Source organism: Dermacentor albipictus, unplaced genomic scaffold (assembly GCF_038994185.2).
Source record: "Dermacentor albipictus isolate Rhodes 1998 colony unplaced genomic scaffold, USDA_Dalb.pri_finalv2 scaffold_23, whole genome shotgun sequence".
In the NCBI taxonomy this organism is placed as follows: Eukaryota; Metazoa; Arthropoda; class Arachnida; order Ixodida; family Ixodidae; genus Dermacentor; species Dermacentor albipictus.
The window spans coordinates 4,723,804-4,742,044 of NW_027225577.1; the positions used below are offsets into that span (position 1 = coordinate 4,723,804).

At 47.6% G+C, this 18,241-nt stretch overlaps 1 protein-coding gene across 3 annotated transcripts in view; it reads left to right on the top strand.

The window, feature by feature from the left end:
* LOC139052454 (alpha-2C adrenergic receptor-like) overlaps window positions 1–18,241 on the top strand; it is a 744,579-nt gene that overhangs the window by 336,617 nt on the left and 389,721 nt on the right. The window contains exon 4 of one of the 3 annotated variants that reach the window (XM_070529561.1): window positions 9,026–9,135. The exons of the other annotated variants lie outside the window; for them this stretch is intronic. The gene's annotated coding sequence lies outside the window, so the exon portion shown is untranslated. The remainder of the gene's footprint in view (window positions 1–9,025; window positions 9,136–18,241) is intronic. 3 annotated transcript variants of the gene reach the window in all.

An 18,241-nucleotide genomic window follows, 5' to 3' on the forward strand; every position in this document is an offset into this window, starting at 1 on the left:
CCACTCCTTATGTCTCACCCATCTTGCTTCCTTCAGCCTCAGCGTTATTTCGCTGCTGTTCATTCCGTCTTTGCACAACAACGTATTTGGCTTTTCTGCCCTTCGAAACAAAGCTTGCACTTATCGATGCGGCCGAACTTCACGGAAGCGTTTGAAAATATGCGACTACAAGAATTTATAACGGCCTAGGCATTGCATACGGAAGGGTTCGACCACGGCCGCTGGATATTTTTTTTTATCCAGTTACCCTGGTTCGACCCTCACAAAACTGGTATAAACTGCGTTTTATTCTTCCACAGAGCACTTCCACTGACGCAACTCCTCGAAACACTTATAGACGCGACAAGGCACACACGGGTACGTATAGACGCGATTACGCATGTAAGCGCCACCGGCAGGCCATGGCATATTTCGTCGACCTTCCTTACTGGCTCGGAAGTTGCAACAGTGCCGAAGGAGGTGGTGACCCGCGGAAGCGTGAAGTAGCGTTAAATGCCATACAGCGAGTCGCCACGAGACGAAGGGTTACCGTACCCCCGCCGCGCGACGACCGATTCTTGCGCGCTGCGCACTTTTGACCTGCTTCCGTTTTACGACTTCCGGGAAAGACTTACTGTTGTTGTTGTCGTCGTTGTAGTATTTGTTGTTAGTGGACTGCAGCAGTAAGCTCGCTGAAAGAGCGGAAGTTGACGAGAGAGCCCGAGAAGGCGAGAGAGTCATGTCCAGCCGGAACGTTGCCTGTATATAGGACGCTGACGCTCGCTTTAGCGCTCTTGCGTGTACCACGTGTGCGCGAGTGCGGCGCCTAAGGCGAACGCTTCAGACGCATACAGCAGTGCGACATAAGAGGAAGTAGCGATCGCTAACTTCCGTCCGCCGTGCACCGTACGGCTCTCACCGAGCTGGAACCTTGACCACTCGCGCGGTTTCCTCGCGAGTCATTGCGCCCGTTTCCGAATCGCTTTCATTACTGCTTTTCGCTCCCGCTGTGCTCTCCGGGGACCTTCGTGTGTATCTTGTTCTTCGCATTATCTCGCAGTTTCATTTTTGTCGGCCGTATACGACTCTGTGCTATGTCGTCTCTACTACGCTACGTGTGTGTGTGTGTGTGTGTGTGTGTGTGTGTGTGTGTGTGTGTGTGTGTGTGCGTGTGCGTGTGCGTGTGCGTGTGTGTGTGTGTGTGTGTGTGTGTGTGTGTGTGTGTGTGTGTGTGTGTGTGTGTGTGTGTGTGTGTGTGTGTGTGTGTCAAAATGTGCCTCCATGCGGAATTCTTGCTGTCATTGTCCTTCGGCTTCGCAAAACTTGAAGCAAAACGAGCGAAGAATGTGAACGCGTAATAGAGCTCACTGCGCTACGAGGCTTTTTAGCTGCCGACCGCCATTCTACGCGTCCAAAGGAAGAAGGGGGCATGAGAAGCCGAGGTTAAAGCGAGATACTGGACCGTTTCCGTGCCCGCCTCTCGGAAGAGAGGCATTAAAGTTTGTCGCCATTTGTAGGAGTCGCCCCGGGCGTACCAGGCGGACGGTGGCGGGGTCGTCGTAAAACAAGCCCCTTATTTTTTCTTTCGTTCGCTTCCTCCTCTGTTCTTGACTTTATCTTATCGCTAGCGAAATCTCGTAAAGGCGGCACCCGTTTCCCCCGTTGCTTGCTCGCCTCGCTTCCGTACGCGATGTAAGCAGTTCTATTTCTCGCCAATGTCGAAGTACAGATGGGATATTAGGCTGCCAAAGTGCTCGTCGTTCCTTTGTCTTCTGTTTCTTGCTGTCCGAGGGCCACTGTGGGGCCAACGGAAAGAAAGGCAACACTGGGCGGAAACTAAACTAGGGAAACGCACGCAGACGCACGGACGCACAGAAACGATTGAGTGACTTCCGTTTATTATGGTTCCAGCCTCAGCGTTTGGTCGAACGGACCGGCTATAGGAGAGGACCGTCAAAGGATCAACAAATGGGAACGATTGCAGCCATTTGCTTTTCTAGGAGCCGTAAAAAAAAAGGGGGGGGGGGCGAGGGGGAGGGAAGGAAGGCGGAGCGGTGAAGTGGAAGGGGCCTGCGTTAGCGCTCTGCAGTTTGCTCTTGAAGAGCATTCCGGTGTTTGCGGGCACATTCCGGGGAGGCGCTACGGCCAGCTAAGAGCGCTCGTACATAACCTCTGTGAATTGCCCGAGGGCGGAGAGTCCGCAGGCAACTTCCCGCCCTTGAACGGACCTTTTTTTTTCTGCCCATCTGTCTGTTGCTTTATTTGCTGTTGTTGCTATGTAAGGAGAGAAAGAGAGGCGGAGAAGGGGGGATTGATTTATTCTTTTCATATATCTTTTTTCATAGCTGGTAAGCGTTAGCTGTGACATAATGGTGTTCTATAACTTCATAATCCTTGGGGCCATCGCGCGCGCAAAGAAACTGAAGAGCGTCTGAAATATGCGCGTCAAGAGGCTCCTGCATAAAATTTGAACGATGAAACTAATTTAATATCAACGGTATGTTCAAGTGCGCAAAATGCCGACGTTGTAATCAATGACTACTCGACTAGGACTCGTGTGTCTCCTGGACTCGTGTGGGCTCGTGGAAGATCAGCATCTTGGTGACCCATTCTAAGTGGGCATGGACCATGGTCTGCATGACCTTGCAGGCTGCAGAAGTGAGAGAGACGGGCCTATACGACGAGAGAATTGAGGCTGGCTTACGGGCCTTCAGTATTCCTCCTGACTGCCCGCTCTCTGAGGCGCCGTGTTAGACTGCACTCTCTCCAGGAGCAGCTCACTTCCCTCAGTAGTTTACTCGTTACACACTACGTCAAAAAAATTATACGGCGTTCTACTGACTTCATGATCGCCCAAGTGACTAATGCTTTAACATTTCTTCATCGGAGTACACATGTAATCGTCGTTTTACATGCACCGCATGAAATAGTCATATATACGTACGATTGCATAACACGTAGTCGCTGATAACCTCACAATCTGTGTTTCTCTCGGTTATGCTTGTCCACTACCTATGTAGTAAACAACAGTCGCCATGTAAGCTCGCGTCGAATGGCCTGTGTGCAAATCATGCCGTTGCCACCATGCGATCGCCTTCAATGTGGTCGTCGTCACAGCCTCATACCTTCACGACCCACACACACAACTAATTAACTTACACGTACTAATAGAGACTCCCCTTCCACATACAATGAAATCACGAAGTATTACCTTCTGAATCGCAGGGATTACAGTTTTCCGCATCCTAAACTAAACAGGGCTCAGGCACTTACATTACGCTTACTACAGACTGGTACTTATCCTTGCCCACGGAGACTGAACATGTTTTATCCAGAGACGTATACAGAGCCTTATTGCCAAGATTGTGGTGATTTAGCCACGCTCGAACACATGCTCTGGTCTTGCGAAAGAATTGAAGACTCGGCGATCAAGGATGCGTCCAGGTGGGAGGCTGCACTTCGCAGCCCGGACCTGGATGAACAATTCTGGGCTGTCCAGCAGGCTCACGATGTGGCCGTGAGGCTTGGCCTTCCGGTCCCGACGTGGGAGCGGCCCGCTTAGTGATTAATTATCACTACTTGCAGGACCAAATAAAGTTTTCCTTCCTTCCTTCCTTACTCAAGTACGTTCGTCCACATAGTATCGCTTTGTGGTACCCTAAACAATGCTAGATAGCCAATTGCCTGCAAAATGGTTTGCGTAACGTCGATTCCCGCATTGTGTTGGATCCGCACTTCTTTTTTTTATTTTTGGGGGGCTTGGCAGAAAGTACGCGGAGAAAGAGAGAGACAAAATAATGAAAGAAGAAAGCCAGGGACGTTAACCAGATCGAAAAATTCAGTTTTTGACCACACAAAAGGAGGTGGAGGGAGGAGAGTTGTGATCATACAAAGCGTCTCCCATACTCCCGAGTGTTGCTTCGGTGCGATAAAGACTCCAATTAGATTTCTTGTTATTATTGGTGGCAGGAGCATCGAGTGACGCTCTGGTTTCTTGCGCATCGCTTCCGGTTCCCCTCCTGAGAAAACCGGGGATGAAATTCAAAATAAACCCGAAAGATATAGAACACAAATTATACCGTACGAAATTCACGTGTTTTAATTTACACATCATAGAATAGCATAAGTTTAGTTACACGTTGAGTTACTGAAGTTTCTGTAATAATTAGAAATAATTAGAAATTATTGATTACCGCGCACCGAAACACAAAATGGTGGACTGTAAAGGCCCGCCATGTGAGCACGACTTTGACAAATTTCCTGGAAACTAGGAAATAGGAAGCGGAAGTAATGAGGTAACTAGTGACGCCAAACACAAGAAGGTGACATGATATATCATCAACTAATTAATGGAAAACAGTTTACTGGCATAGACTGAACGTCTGCCTAACAAAGCGAATGTGACGTCCCTCCCTCCTCTTTTGCTTCTCCTCTCCCGGCGCTTGCCTGCTCGCTCGCTAGCTTGCACTGCGCGCATGCGCTGGTTACGTGGTCTGACGTCAGAACTGCAGAGGGCACGTAAGGTGCACCGCTCGCTAGGAGGCTAAGGCCCGCCAGGTGGTGCGCGCTGCACTTCCTCCTCGCCCTCCCTCACTCCTCGCCCACATATCGTGCCAGGGGAAAGACGCTTGGTCGACTTAAGTTAAAGAACACCAACACCGAGGTGCGAGTGCCACTAAGAGACACCAAAGTCGAAGATTAGGGTCGCCTACCATTTTAGTTGCTCATAGGGTCCACTTACGGATGATGCTCAGCACGGATAAAATTTATACTAACGAAACAGTTTGTAACATGCTTACAGAGAATAACTAGACTCCCTCTCCATATACATTTGTCGTCGCCCTGCACGCGGTTGGGAAGCCCGGCCTATCACGCAACGGGAGCTCTGTCCACCAGCACAATATTCTGCCCTTTTTTTTTTTTGAAGAGTATCACTAACTCCACAAACCAAATACTGTTCCTTGTACCGCAATGCTAGCAGATTCTTTTTTTTTTCAGTTATTTATCCACCCTAAGTATCCAGAACTTGGGCATTACTTAAGGGGGGTGGAGGGGGGGGGGGGTAACTGCATAGGGCGAGCGAATAACTTGTTCTATTCTTGTTCTAATAACCTGTAAGAATAACTTGTTGGATTTATTGCTCTAATCTTACCGCTTTTTCTTGGCCTAATAACTTGGTGTAGTAAGCTCATTATGTTAAGTTGTAGAACTCGTTCTATTGTTACTTGTTCTATAATTACAAATTTCATAAGGAGTTCTTAACAATTACGCTGCATTTCTGCAAGAATATATAGAAACCCTACGGAACGACTTGACTGCCTAAAGTCTAGTCGCCTGGATAGACAAGGGAATGGCTCGAATTTTGCGTCCAATTTTGCATCCATCCCATTGCGACGGCTTTCACTCTCTACATAAAACTAACGTCTTCGTTTATTTTTTTTTTCAGCTTTCAGCAAATATTCGCTGCAGTCGTCAATTCCGACTAAGTCCAAGTCATTCTGTAGACAGGGGCCCTTTCTGGGCACCAAGATATCGCAGTTACGAGATCTGCCATTTTCCTACGAAGATTCCTCAGGACACGCATTTCGCAACCAGCTTCGATATTGCCGGATTCGATGTTGCCGAAAGACGCTCAGCGCACGGCCCCGGCGATTTGATAAAGGCAGGCGCGAATATTGTCCGACTCATAGAAAGTGACAGAGCTCTCTTTAGGTTCCTCATAACGTCAGCGACGGATAAAAGTGGGCTACCTCTACATGAGTTGCGCAAGTGTTCGAATTAAAGGTGAGCGTCAGTGCTTCTAGCAGAAAGAGTCCACATGAAGAACTTTGCCGAAGGCCATGGTATAGTTTGTTCTGGGTAGCCCAAGGTAATCAATCGTTGTTAGCAGCGAGCAAAGGATAGCAGCTATAGATAAGCCCTGTGACTAGCTGGATTGTCAGCTGCAAAGAATTAGTCGAGCTAGAGGAGAAATCTTAATTTGCCAAGTGCCCTTAAGTTGGCTTGGTAACAAATAATTGGGAAAAAAACAAATAAAAAATGTTAGTGCACTTATCTGCATGCTATATGTCGTCACGGTTTAACCTCCATATAGTTGCACATAAAAGAAAAATTATAATAACTTGTTCGCCATTTTCTCTGGTCGACGAGAGTACATTTCTAAAAAAAATTAAATGCAATTTGATCTACTAATTAAATAGTATAGTATCGGATTATTAGTGAATGGTTTGCTTAACTATCTACTACTGAAAGCGCGCTCCAGTGTATCAAAGACGCTGCTATAGGCTATGTGGTATGCATACCGTGCTTATGTTTAAGTTTTTCATGTGTAAAATTTAGAGTAGCATGTATGATACGTTGGGCGTAGCGCGGATACAAAACTCAGTCGCATAGGGCGCGCAAGGCACTGCCTTTCCGACGTATCTCCCCATGTTACGTCCAGCTGCCTCTACATTCACATAGTAAAATGTTCAAGCTGAGATAAAGAGAGAAAAAAAACTTTGAGGAAAGAGATATGGTAAGGTGCCAAACACAGACTAGTTGAGGTTTCATTAGGGTAGTTGTTACCCAATAAGCACACACATGACATTCTGTATGTGGTAGTACTACATTATGCAAAATAGAAGTGAGGTGTGCAGACAGGACACAAGAGTAGAGAAGTGGACAACCCGAACGCCGACTATTATTATTTTGCATAACGAATCCTTACCAACTAGCTCAGCTATCTGTCGTTGTAATGTAGTACTACAATTAACGCTGACATAACATGGCTGCTAATATGGCATCGCGTTTCTTCAGACGAAGGTACCTGAAGTGAACCAAGAAAACCTTGAAGACCTGAAGTGGAACCAAGAAAACACAATAGGTGTAATCGGTTCCCGAAAGCTGTAATCACTCTGCGAGGCGGATATGCAGATGATGTCGCGGAACCAGCAAGAATAAATATATGGCCAATGTCAAATAGCGGTTGCAGAAGAGGGAAGCATATATATAGAGAAAAAATTGATGTATGGTTGTTTGGGCGGGGTCTGTTACGACGCCGCCCTAATCATTTTAGCTCTATTTCATCCTACCCTTTGCTTGAGTCGGCCAAAGACAATTCTCTCTCCTATTTCGGTCTCTGTTTTCTCCGTGGCTCTTGCACGCTTGCCCCTCTCGGCTCCTTGCTTCACTCTCCCGAAATTATATACAATTTTATGCCTGCTCTTTCCTGCTTATACTAGGTACATCTCGTCCTTATTCTCCGTGAAGAGTGAATACAACCCTTGGAGACAAGTTCTACCAATGTTTCTTTCTTCTTAGATGTTATGTTTTTACTAGCACCCCCGCTATCAGCATGTTACAATGGCACCACAGCTTGCTCAAAACCATGCGAACTATAACTATGACAGAATATACAAGTCGATGGTTGACGAAAAAGTTCGAGCTATTACAGCTTGTCCGGCATGCCCCAGGTGCCTTACCGTAGATCAGCTTTCTTATGAGGTACAAAATTCGTTAACTCAATAGAAAATAGGAACGGTGCCCTCTATAATAATACACTACGAATACAAATTAATGCTACGTGTACCGTACATTCCTGCGGTGGATGTCTCTAGGGATCCACGAAGGGCGCGTCTTCGCGTACATTCTTCAGGGGCGTGTAGCCTCCGAAGCTGGGGTTCAAACCAGTCTACTGGGGCAGTGTCCCAAAACGCTTTAAGTCACTGTGTAAACTTCGTTGATACTGCTGCTTGATTAACACGAAGGCGTCATCTGCTGTGACAGCCTAGCTCAAGCGGAGTGAAATAAGGCACAGAATTGCGCGCCAGTAAGAATGGGTTGTTGAAAAATGGCGCTCCACTTCATTTACAACAGCCCAACAACAAATCTGGAAAAGCTTGAGCTCAGTTTTAAACCCGTGTTAGTGTGTCCATTGTATTTATTTATCAGGATAATAATTAAGGGGAAGGCAAGAATATACCGCGCATACCCAGCACATCCACCAAAATGTAACGCGGGGAAAAATACGGAGAAAAGAGACTTTTTTCATTGTTTTTCTTGCAAATAAACATATTCATTCATTCATCTACAGTTTATTTACAAGATCAGGATCGCCAGAGACAAAGGTGGAGAAATAGCTCGCGCCAAGAGCTCGGAGACACCTCGTTGTTTTCCTCACGGCAGCTGGTGGCTTCAGCATCTGTCTAATAATATAATACGGTTAATAATAATAATATCATACGGTTGCTCTCATCAGTAACAAATTCCCAGAGATGGCGTATAACTTTGACACACTTTTTAGCTGTAGCGAGCCCTCCTTTCTGCTGAATAAAGCTGGCCAGTGTGGCGGGAGGCGTTACGTTGTTATTTATGAGATAGAAGTACAATGGAATGCTACTGTGACGGCATCATAAGAACACGAAAAGTGGGCTTGCTGTGCGCGCGCGTTCTTTTCGTTACGCAGCCGTCGTCGTCGTGTCGTCGTCGTGCTGTGATGGACAGATCCCTCTTCAACCTCAGCTTGATTCTCACAATGTGGCGAGGAAACACGAAACCTTGCCAGTCGCCGCCTCTTTGGAGTGAACTCGCGCACATGCGGCAATCCGCAGTTGTGAGCCGGACGCGCTAAGAATTCAGCCATTGCACCACATTCACGCTCGGCAATTTCGCATAAGGACACAGAAAGACATCGGTGAGAGTTAGAGATCAACCGGTGGTAGCCTATAATACAGTTAGCGTAAAGAAGAAAATGAGTTGGGGAGGCCATGCAATGCGTGGGGAAGATAATCGGTGGTTTAGTAGAGTTACGTAAAGGGTGCTGAGGGAAGGGAAGGGCCGTCGAGGACGGCAGAGAACTATAGGTTATGCGTTGGGACCACGAAATTTTCAGGTGTGAGGTGGCATCAGCTGACGCTAAACAAGGGTGATTTGAGGTCGCCGAGAGAGGCATTCGTCTTGCGGCGAATAGAAATAACCTGACGATGACGATGATTAGCTTCTTTTTGCGTTCTTTTGTGCTCGACGAAAAGTGTGAGAGCAACAGTGTCTGTGCTTGCATTTCCAGGCCCCCAGGATCCAATACCCTAGCATACAAGGACCACTTGTGCTCGCCGTAAAGACTACCCGAATCCTGAGGTGTTGCTGGAGTCCGCCGGGAATCCTGCTGCGGCCACAGTAAATAAGTTCAAATGCGATCACAAACGGAATAATCGCTGAAGTCTGCTGATCCTCTAATGCTAAACATTCTTCATCTCGTATTAGGCACTATGCCATAAGTTGCTTACTGGCCTCGTTTCAGACCTCTTCGATAAGAAAAAAGAGACATCACACAAATGTGTGAAGTTGAAATTTGAGCCAGTGTCCACTAGGCACAACATTCGATGCATAAGCCAAGTTTCGTGACTGCAAGAATGTGCTTGCTTTACACGGACACATTCTGCCACCTGGTGAAACCCTGCGGAACGTCAAAGGCTAAGTCATGGCCTCCCAATTCTGGCGGTACATTGACGCAGCACCCGTTTTTGGAGGCCGTGATTACGCCAGCCCTGGCATCTGAAATCTGGTACTTCTCATCAGTTTAGCAGTAATACAATCCTGCGCAAATTCTTTAGCAGTAATACAAATGTGCTCAACAACCGCGTACTCAAATGAGTAGCTACAGGAAATAGGGAAAATACAGGAAAGTTTTAATCTGCTTACAAAGTGAGAATATGGAGGTCACGTGGAAGCTGAAATTTTGACAACATAAGGGGCAGTTTTTACATAAGCCCGGACGCTATCCTTTTCCTGACTGTGACAGAACCCTTAGTTGCTGTGTGACTTCAAGAGAAAGAAAAAAAAACTTTGTAAAGGCAACTGATCAGCAGTGTGATTCGCAATGTCACTTCTGCCTACAGAATAATTAAACATGGATTGTAAATTAACTGTTATGCCACAATACAAAAGTACTACGATATTTGTAACGGGAAGCCGTCTGGTTCAAGTAATAATGGGGGCTGAAGCAAGAGTGAGACAGAGTGCATGTAATAATTTGGACATTTTAATTTCAATGCGCTGCCGTACAGCTATATTGCAGCGCGAGGTGAGACTTTCAAACGTCTATAACTGAAGGCGAAATAATATTTTATCCGAGTATGCAATAAAATAATCCCTAGTGTATTATTCTTTTTACATATGTATGCCGTTTCCCCTTTCCTAAAATAAAAATAAATGATGTTTTCCTAACATATTATGAAGTTGAACGCGTAAATACGAGTAATTATCAGATTAAAATATTGTGTGGTATGCTATTTGCATTGGTAGAACGCTACTACGAAGTTTAGGGAGTGAACTGAAAACCACAAACTTTGTATTGCGGAGTCTTAAAGGGCCCCTCACCAGGCCCCATTGAAAATTTTGTTATACGCTGGAATTTGTTACGTGTCCTCTAGGGAGCGTTCCGCCGTAAAATGTTTTTTCAAATCGGCTCAATAATAGTGGAGACCGGAATATTTAAATGCCGCGAACACATGATTTCAAAAGGCGAGCTCCACAGCACAGCGAGACACACTATCCACTCGCCCCGTCTAGCGTCCGCAACCGAAATTCCTTCCCTGCGTCATCCCAGACCGGACCTCGAGGGTCGCGTGACGCATACGTCAGGGGCCCCGCTTTCATTTTTTTTGTCCTCGTTTTTTTTTTCGGCGCTGCGCACTTCCGCTGACGGCTTCGCGCGCGAGGTATTGGGATGTCTCGTTTTGCGCAGCGCACGATTTTGCGCGCTGTGCACAAAGACACATGACTAGTGGTATAATTCAGTGCTACACGAATACTGATGGAGAACAAGTGGATCGCAGAGCATGATCACGCGCTGGAACAAGGTAGAAAATGGCATAGTTTCGGTACTTGTGCACGTTACTGCACGACCGTGGGAACAAGCTTACGAAGTGGGAGCACATCTCTGCTGCTTCAGTGCGAAGCAAAACAAAAACACGCAGGCATTCCGTTTGTGTGTTTTATTATTTCTCTAAACTTCAATTCGTCAATTCAAGCAACAGGTCACACAAACAACAGATGGTGCCTTAAATAATTCTCGAAGTCACATGTCACCACGAGCGAAGTCACGCTGCGGACACGAGTGCGTAGGAACAGAAACACAACTACATCAGGGTCCGGTTTGGAGCGCGGTCGCCGAGAGGGAAAGGGAAAATGGAGCTCGGATTGAATTTCAGACCATTGCGCGGCGCGCAGCGATGTAATTCTTTTGAAACACGACCGTTCGCGCGCATTGTATGCTCTGCGCTTGTCAGCTCAAGAGAGAGAAAAGGATGCATAGAAAGGCAGGGAGGTTAACCAGAGGCAGTTCCGGTTGGCTACCCTGCACGGGGGAAAGGGTGAAGGGAGATAAAAAGAGAATGAGAGCGGATTGGGTAATGGAAATAGAGACGAGCACAAACCGCGTACACTACAGAGTGGTAGGGGGCGGCGTTCTTACAGTCTGTCGTAAAGCCCCGCAGACCGCGGCAACCTTAATAACGCGAGTAAGGCCTTTAGCGTGGATGTTCTGTGGGAATACTGACCTAAAGCTTTGAATTCTGATAGTGGACGATTGTTCAACTGGTCCAGTCCTCTGCGCAGCACTTGTCTCTGGGCACTATATCGCGGGCAGGCACAGATAATATGTGCGAGCGTCTCATCGATGTTGCATATGGCGCACGCGGGGCTGTTGGTCATTCTACTAAAGAAAGCATACGAGTTGATAAATGCAGCTCGAAATAGACAGACCTGGTTAGGGGCCCTTTAAAAGCAGTTTCGTCTTCTTCTTTTCTTTTTTTTTTACATCGATTGTGCAGGACAAAATAACACAGTGTTCTGGGCGTCGCACCTCTGTCTTGGCTTCTCTTGATACAGGACTACCTTTATCTTAGTGCAAAGAACCAGCATGTCGGAGAAGGCCTGTCTTCAGGTTCGTTTTCTTCACCGAAAAATGCTAAGCCTGTTGCCGATGTTTCTATTCTGCCATTACGAAACCGCTGACCAGCTCTACGGCGAACCATTACCAAGCAGCATTACCAAGACATTACGCCTGGTCACTCAATTACTGCTCTATCATAGAGCGATAGCCGAACGTAATCAGAACCACTGCTGTCTAAGCGACTTCAGTATTGCCTATGCTATAAGAATGAGCTGGCAAATAGAAGGCACCTAAAAAAAGAAACGCCGGAAATTGCGCCATTTGGTAGAGCGTGCAAAAAAGAAAAGGAGAAACATAGCGCCGCTGTGACTTGACAAAGGTGCAGACAGCAAACCAGCGTAAACTGTCGTCGTGCTGAGTCTAGGAAAACAACTCAGAAGGCGAACGAAATCAGCGAATGCGCCATCGGGCAACACCTACGGCTTTCATCGAGCAAACAAAGTTGTGCTGCGGGTGCTTTCAGTGCTTGCACACCGACTCACGCACGCACTCGGACAAACAACTGCAGGAGCAGCACGCGTGCAGCTTTACAGCACAAGTGTGGGAACACGTTGCACTCGGCCATTGGCGCAGATGACTCGGGAGGCCTTTAGTGCAACTTAGCACTCAAGCAGCTCCAGGCTCGAGGTGTGCCCAGGGCTGTCCTCGAACCCATGCGTGAAGCGGAACTTTCTCCCCGAGGTGGCGCGAGCAGTGTCGCGCCGGATATTGCCGCCCCGAAGCTGCCGCGGAGAGCGTGGTACCGGTTCGTTGCTTTAGCCTTCCCCCACTTTCCGCTACCTCCGAGTCGACAGGCGGTCCCGACAGAGAGATCTCGGCTCCGCCGAACAGCTCTCGGATGGCAAGCGGCAATCCTTTACCGCCGCTGCGTCCTCCTGCGCTGCGCTTCGAGTGGCTCTTGTGTCACGGGAAATGCGTGTTCATTCACAGACGATTTAGTCTAGCGCATCGTTTTCTCTAGAGGCGGCAGCGACGTGTTTCGCAAAACGTGATGCAACAAAGCGATGGCGCACTGCTTTCGCACGATTGGTGTGTACTTTAGATATTTGCTTCCTAAAACATGTACCGAACAACCAGGCGCCCTTTGATTGCCACTGTACGATGGCAAACCGGGACAGCAGAAGCGTCGGAGTTCGTGGATCCAAACGAGTTGAGCAAGACCCGCAGCAGCGCTTGCGGTTTATCTGCCGTATGCTAAATTTTCCCTGTGTATGTTGTTTCCCATATTTGCGGGAGGAGTGGGGAAGCCATAAGTGGGAGTGGGACGTATGTTTCGAGTTCCCTACCCTGCCTGACCCTGGAATTAGAAGCTAACCAAACACTGCACGAGGGAGGTGCAGTATCACACAGCTAGCCTATAGCGTCGCCACACGATGTTTTTTTAGTAAGCTTCGGAAGGAGTGAAAGCAAAAGTCGAGCTACGTATTCAGCCCCGAAGAAAGAGGACAAGAAAGAGCATCGAGATTTGTATACGAAAGCAGACTGGCTTTTTGTGCGGGGAGAAGAGACTGCGCCGCGGTCGGTCTCGACGAGTACCCGGCATCCGAGGGAGAGAGACGCGCGCATCCACCCAGTTGCAATTGCACGCGCAGTGTTCGACGCGCACTCCTCACAAGGCGTACACAACACAGGGAGAAGGCCTCACCAGCGCCTGCCTATACGCCCCTCCCTTCGCGCCGACGGAGTCCACTCATCACCGCCGCTAGAAGAGACGTAACTCGCCTTCTCTCCGTGGCGTGTGGCGCTTTCCGTCCACGCACTCTTGTTTGCCTCGTCTCAAGTGCCCTTCTTCCACCCTCTGCTCGAGCACCGCGCACTCCTACGCACGCTCCGACTCGCGCTCAGTCTCCAACCCGTACATTGTCAATCCCAGGCGATGGCGGCTGCGGCGCCTAACCGAATCAGAGCGGCGGCGACGACGTTTCCCTCCCATACGTGCACGGACCGGCGCTCGCTTTGCCTCGCTCGCCGCGCTGCCGACTAAGGGCCCCGTATCCAGATTTTTATCTGCGGCGGCCTCTTTGCGCTCGCTCGCTCGCCGCCAGTGTCGCGCCACGTCTTCGGTGTGAGCCACCGCCGTTGTCGTCGCCGTCGGAGAAGCGGTTGCCCTGCCGGGGACGTTAACGCAGGCCGCAACGAGGTTAGCGCGCATTTGCGCCAGCTCCAGGCAGACGCACGCGAAAGACCACGCACCCGAGAATTACGGCGCAATGGGGAAGCGGGGAAGGGACGTCTCAAGTAGAGGGAATCAGCCTCGACTGCGTGATGGCGCGCGAAACGACACTACAAGGCAAAAAAAAAAAAATGAGGAAAGCGTAGGTGGCTGCGACTGTGTGGCGGCAGCTGCGTTTGTCGCGCGGCTGTTTTCGGTATACGACTGCATGCGTATGCAGCGCGGAGGCGCATATCACTTGGAGAAAGACAACTAGCGCCGTGCGCGGCTCGAATTCTTTTGTTCCTCAATTTTCACTGCTGCGAAGCGGGTATGTGCGCAGCATGCGGCTGCCTTGGAAGGTTCGTTCGTCCAATAATACAACCTCGCTTCTTAAGAACCTTGAGCGATGTACAACGTTCGCGGGCTCGTATTATTTCCCTCCAGAGTGAAAGCAGACCGCCATTATAAGTACATGGAAAGAACCGCGATGAGTATCCTAATGTTTCTGCCATTTATATTGAGTAATGAATCCTTAAGGAATGCACGGCGTGAGTTGTGCCCGCAGTTAGCTCTTCTCGTGTTTCGAGTGCATCTGAACCGACATGACGGTATGCGAAACAGTTAGACGGCAGTGTGTTTTTTTACATTTACTGTGTTAACTATATCGCTTTTGAATATAACCCTACAAGGACACCAAAACAACCATGCAGTTCTCGTGTCGTGAGATTTTATGTATATACAATTACAAAATTCACAGAATGTTTTGTGCATCGAAATTCCTTTGTTGTGTGGTTAAATGTGATATGGAATGTGTGCTCTCCTTCTGAAGAATGGTTGGGCCTGTACCTGAAGACATCCTGTCAAATACCGCACTAGCAAGTTATTGACCGCCCTCTCCTCTTCCCCCTGCAGCCCCACTGTGCGTTTCTCAGGAGCTTTCTTCGCTGCCTCGGTTACCAGCTTCTCTCCTCATTTCTGTTCCCACCGTCCAAGTATACTCAGAATACTGAGACGGAGTATGCATACCGGGCTCTTCGCTGTATACTCAGGCCGGGCTATTCCCCTATATGGCTTAATAACACTTTCGTGGGGAGAGGGTGTTTGATGAACACTGGAGAGGTTGCCGTGGCACGCGCCTAGCGTGCTAATCCAGCCGAGACGAAACATTTCATTGCTAGTCCAGGAGTTCTTGGTTTGCTTTTCATCCCTGGCAGAGTCATGGTGACTGTTCAGGTCATGAACTTCCAAGGGCACAGGGTAGCGCTGGTGTTGCGGCGGGAGCATTTCGTTTATTTCAGAAATATGTGTGCCAGTATGAGAGAGCTCTAGGAATCTAAACGGCGCATACCACAAGAGCACAAATTATCAAGGAAGTATTCATAAGCATGCTCTGACTTCTATTTCGCTGTTTAAGTAAGCTCGAAGCACAACAATAAAACCCGCATGAACAATGTTACCTATAGAAAGTGCTCATCAGCAGTGTTTATTTGAACGAGTTTAAAATTCCTTGAGTTGTCACTGACTATCTGTCTGCGTGAAGCTCCAGTAGGGTGGCTCGCGCTGCTAAGCGAATCATCAGCAGAGCACGATTTTGTCTTGACCTCTTCCTTCTGGCTTGACATGTACTTGTGGCCCCCATTACTAAATTCGCTAAAACTAATTTGCCCTCAAACAGTTGTTGTTCTGGTAGGGTCATTTTGATCTCGCCTGTAAGCGCTTTTTGTATAAAAAAAACGTCATCTGCTTTATAGGCGCACTTCACTGAACAGCGGGTTTTCTTTGATTCAATGAACATAGTGATGTATTCAATCAGTCTAAACGCCTAATAATAATAATAATAATAATAATAATAATAATAATAATAATAATAATAATAATAATAATAATAATAATAATAATAATAATATAAAAATACAACAGTGTCGAGTACATAACGCAGAGAAAGAACTACGCACGTGATTGCCGCGTAAGTTGTGCCTTGCAGTGCCAAGTGTCGAAAAACACACGAGATGCTTCGTCAACGACGGCGCGCCAAGTTGATAAAGAATCTACGCAGCATATCTTATTTCCGTCGCGAGCGAGCGATCAGAAAGCGATGCCACTCTTTTAAATTCTCTTCGCGCGAAAACCTATTTAGAGAATTTCACAACTCCACTCTGCCCTTGAATCTGGCAGTCAAAGAAAAGGAGGAAAGAAGGCGCAGCCGGCTTATAGAACTACGACGGCGTAGTGCACAGCTCTCCCGTGGTAATGCCAAGGGTTGCCTTGCACCTTCGAGTCAGCTTTTGAAATGCCGGACGAGCGAGACGATGGCGGCGGACAGCCGAAAAAAAAAAGATGCCTGCAGCGCGAGCGAGTGAGCCACGAGGCGGCATGAGCCAGCACGCACTCCTGGCTTGCCAAGGACGCCTACGAAGAAGACGAGGGGAACGGGGGCTTGGACACGAGGGCTCTCCACGGACTGCCATATTTCCTAATAAAGCGTGCTGGCACGCTGGCTCAGCTTCCCTCCCCCCCCCCCCCCGCCCCCGCCCTCTCCGTTCATGCTTGCAGACGGTGCCCGGTAAAGTCCAATCATCTTTCTCCTTTGACCTTCTTTGCTTGCTGCATTTCTTTTTATTTCACTTTGCTCATACTTAAGTCCGCTCTGTCTGTAATCTTCTATTTCTTTGCCCGCAGCTTCTTTCGGCTGCAGCCTCCTCTATACATCGTCATAATCCCGGTATAACAAAATATAGGGAGATTACGGAGTCGTCGCATGGAGCAATAGGAAAAAAACGATGCGACGGAAGACGCATGTAAATAGCTAGAGGTAACAGAGAGACAAAGTGGTTATGAAAGCGAAACTTATTATTCTAAGTAGAAAACGAAAAGATAAAAATAAATACAATATTTTGCTGGAGCCGTGCAAAGAGCGGAATGATGAGAGGAAAGAAAAATTAATTCTCCTGTCAGTCTGTGCTCCATGGTACAGGAATGCACCGTTTCTATAACTCGCATATTCGCCACACCCCATTTGCCTTTGGTTTTCGCCAATAAGTGACCTTGCCAGTTGGGTAGACCTTCATTATTATGGAAGTCATACTCTGGCTCGTCATGCCACCCTTCACTCGGGTGGGAGAAAACAACGCCATGCACCGAAGCAGCCACTCGGGATTGGTAAAAAGAAAGCAAGCACGGGTCGGGGCCAAGCCAAACAGACACGAAAATGAAGGGCAGAATGCCCCGCCATACAAGCGTGACAATTGCTAGTATGCCCAGTTTTTGCCCATGACCTATGGCTGTCGTTCGAATAGACGTCTGGTGAGCTACATGCCAGGAGTTATTCCCTGACCATGCGTCTACAGGCACGCTTGTCTTTGAGCCTAAGTGACTGCATGGCCTTGTTGTCTTTCTTTCTTTCTTTCTTTCTTTCTTTCTTTCTTTCTTTCTTTCTTTCTTTCTTTCTTTCTTTCTTTCTTTATTTATTTATTTATTTATTTATTTATTTATTTATTTATTTATTTCTTTCTTTCCTTCCTTCCTTCCTTTCGCTTTCTTTCTCTCTTTCTTTCTTTCTTTCTTTCTTTCTTTCTTCCTTTCTTTCTTTCTTGCTTTCTTTCTTTTTTCTTTCTCTTCCTTTCTCTTTCTTTCTTTCTTTCTTTCTTTCTTTCTTTCTTTCTTTCTTTCGCCTGAAGCTGAGCTTTTTATGATAATAAGCCACTTATGCATTATTCACATCTATCCTTACTTGGGCCTGGTAGGGGTCAAGTGCGAGTCTCGCTGCCGTTTTCGAACGTTGCTTGTTATCATTTGTTTATACTTTTTTTTTCGGAACCCAATTTACGTCCACTAACAACTTAATGTTGTCGCTCAGTGCAAATCGCGCTTGCAGGTGTCGAAACTCTGCGGAATATTATCGTTGATTTTTCCTGTTGTCTATGTTGTCGCCGATTCTTGTGTAATAATATTGCATGTGCGACGTAAATAGTGTTGTACTTTCCGGAACTCACGCGAGCGCCAGTGTTTACGCGGGAATCTTCGATAAACCATGTATAAATAGAGGGCGCGGTTGATGCGCTGAGCAGATATTTGATGATGGACGCATGTGACCGTCAATGTCGTACTGCCCACGCGCTGCACGTTTTTCTGGGCGCAGGTTCGTTCATTAAAAAGCTAGCTTTTACAGCGAA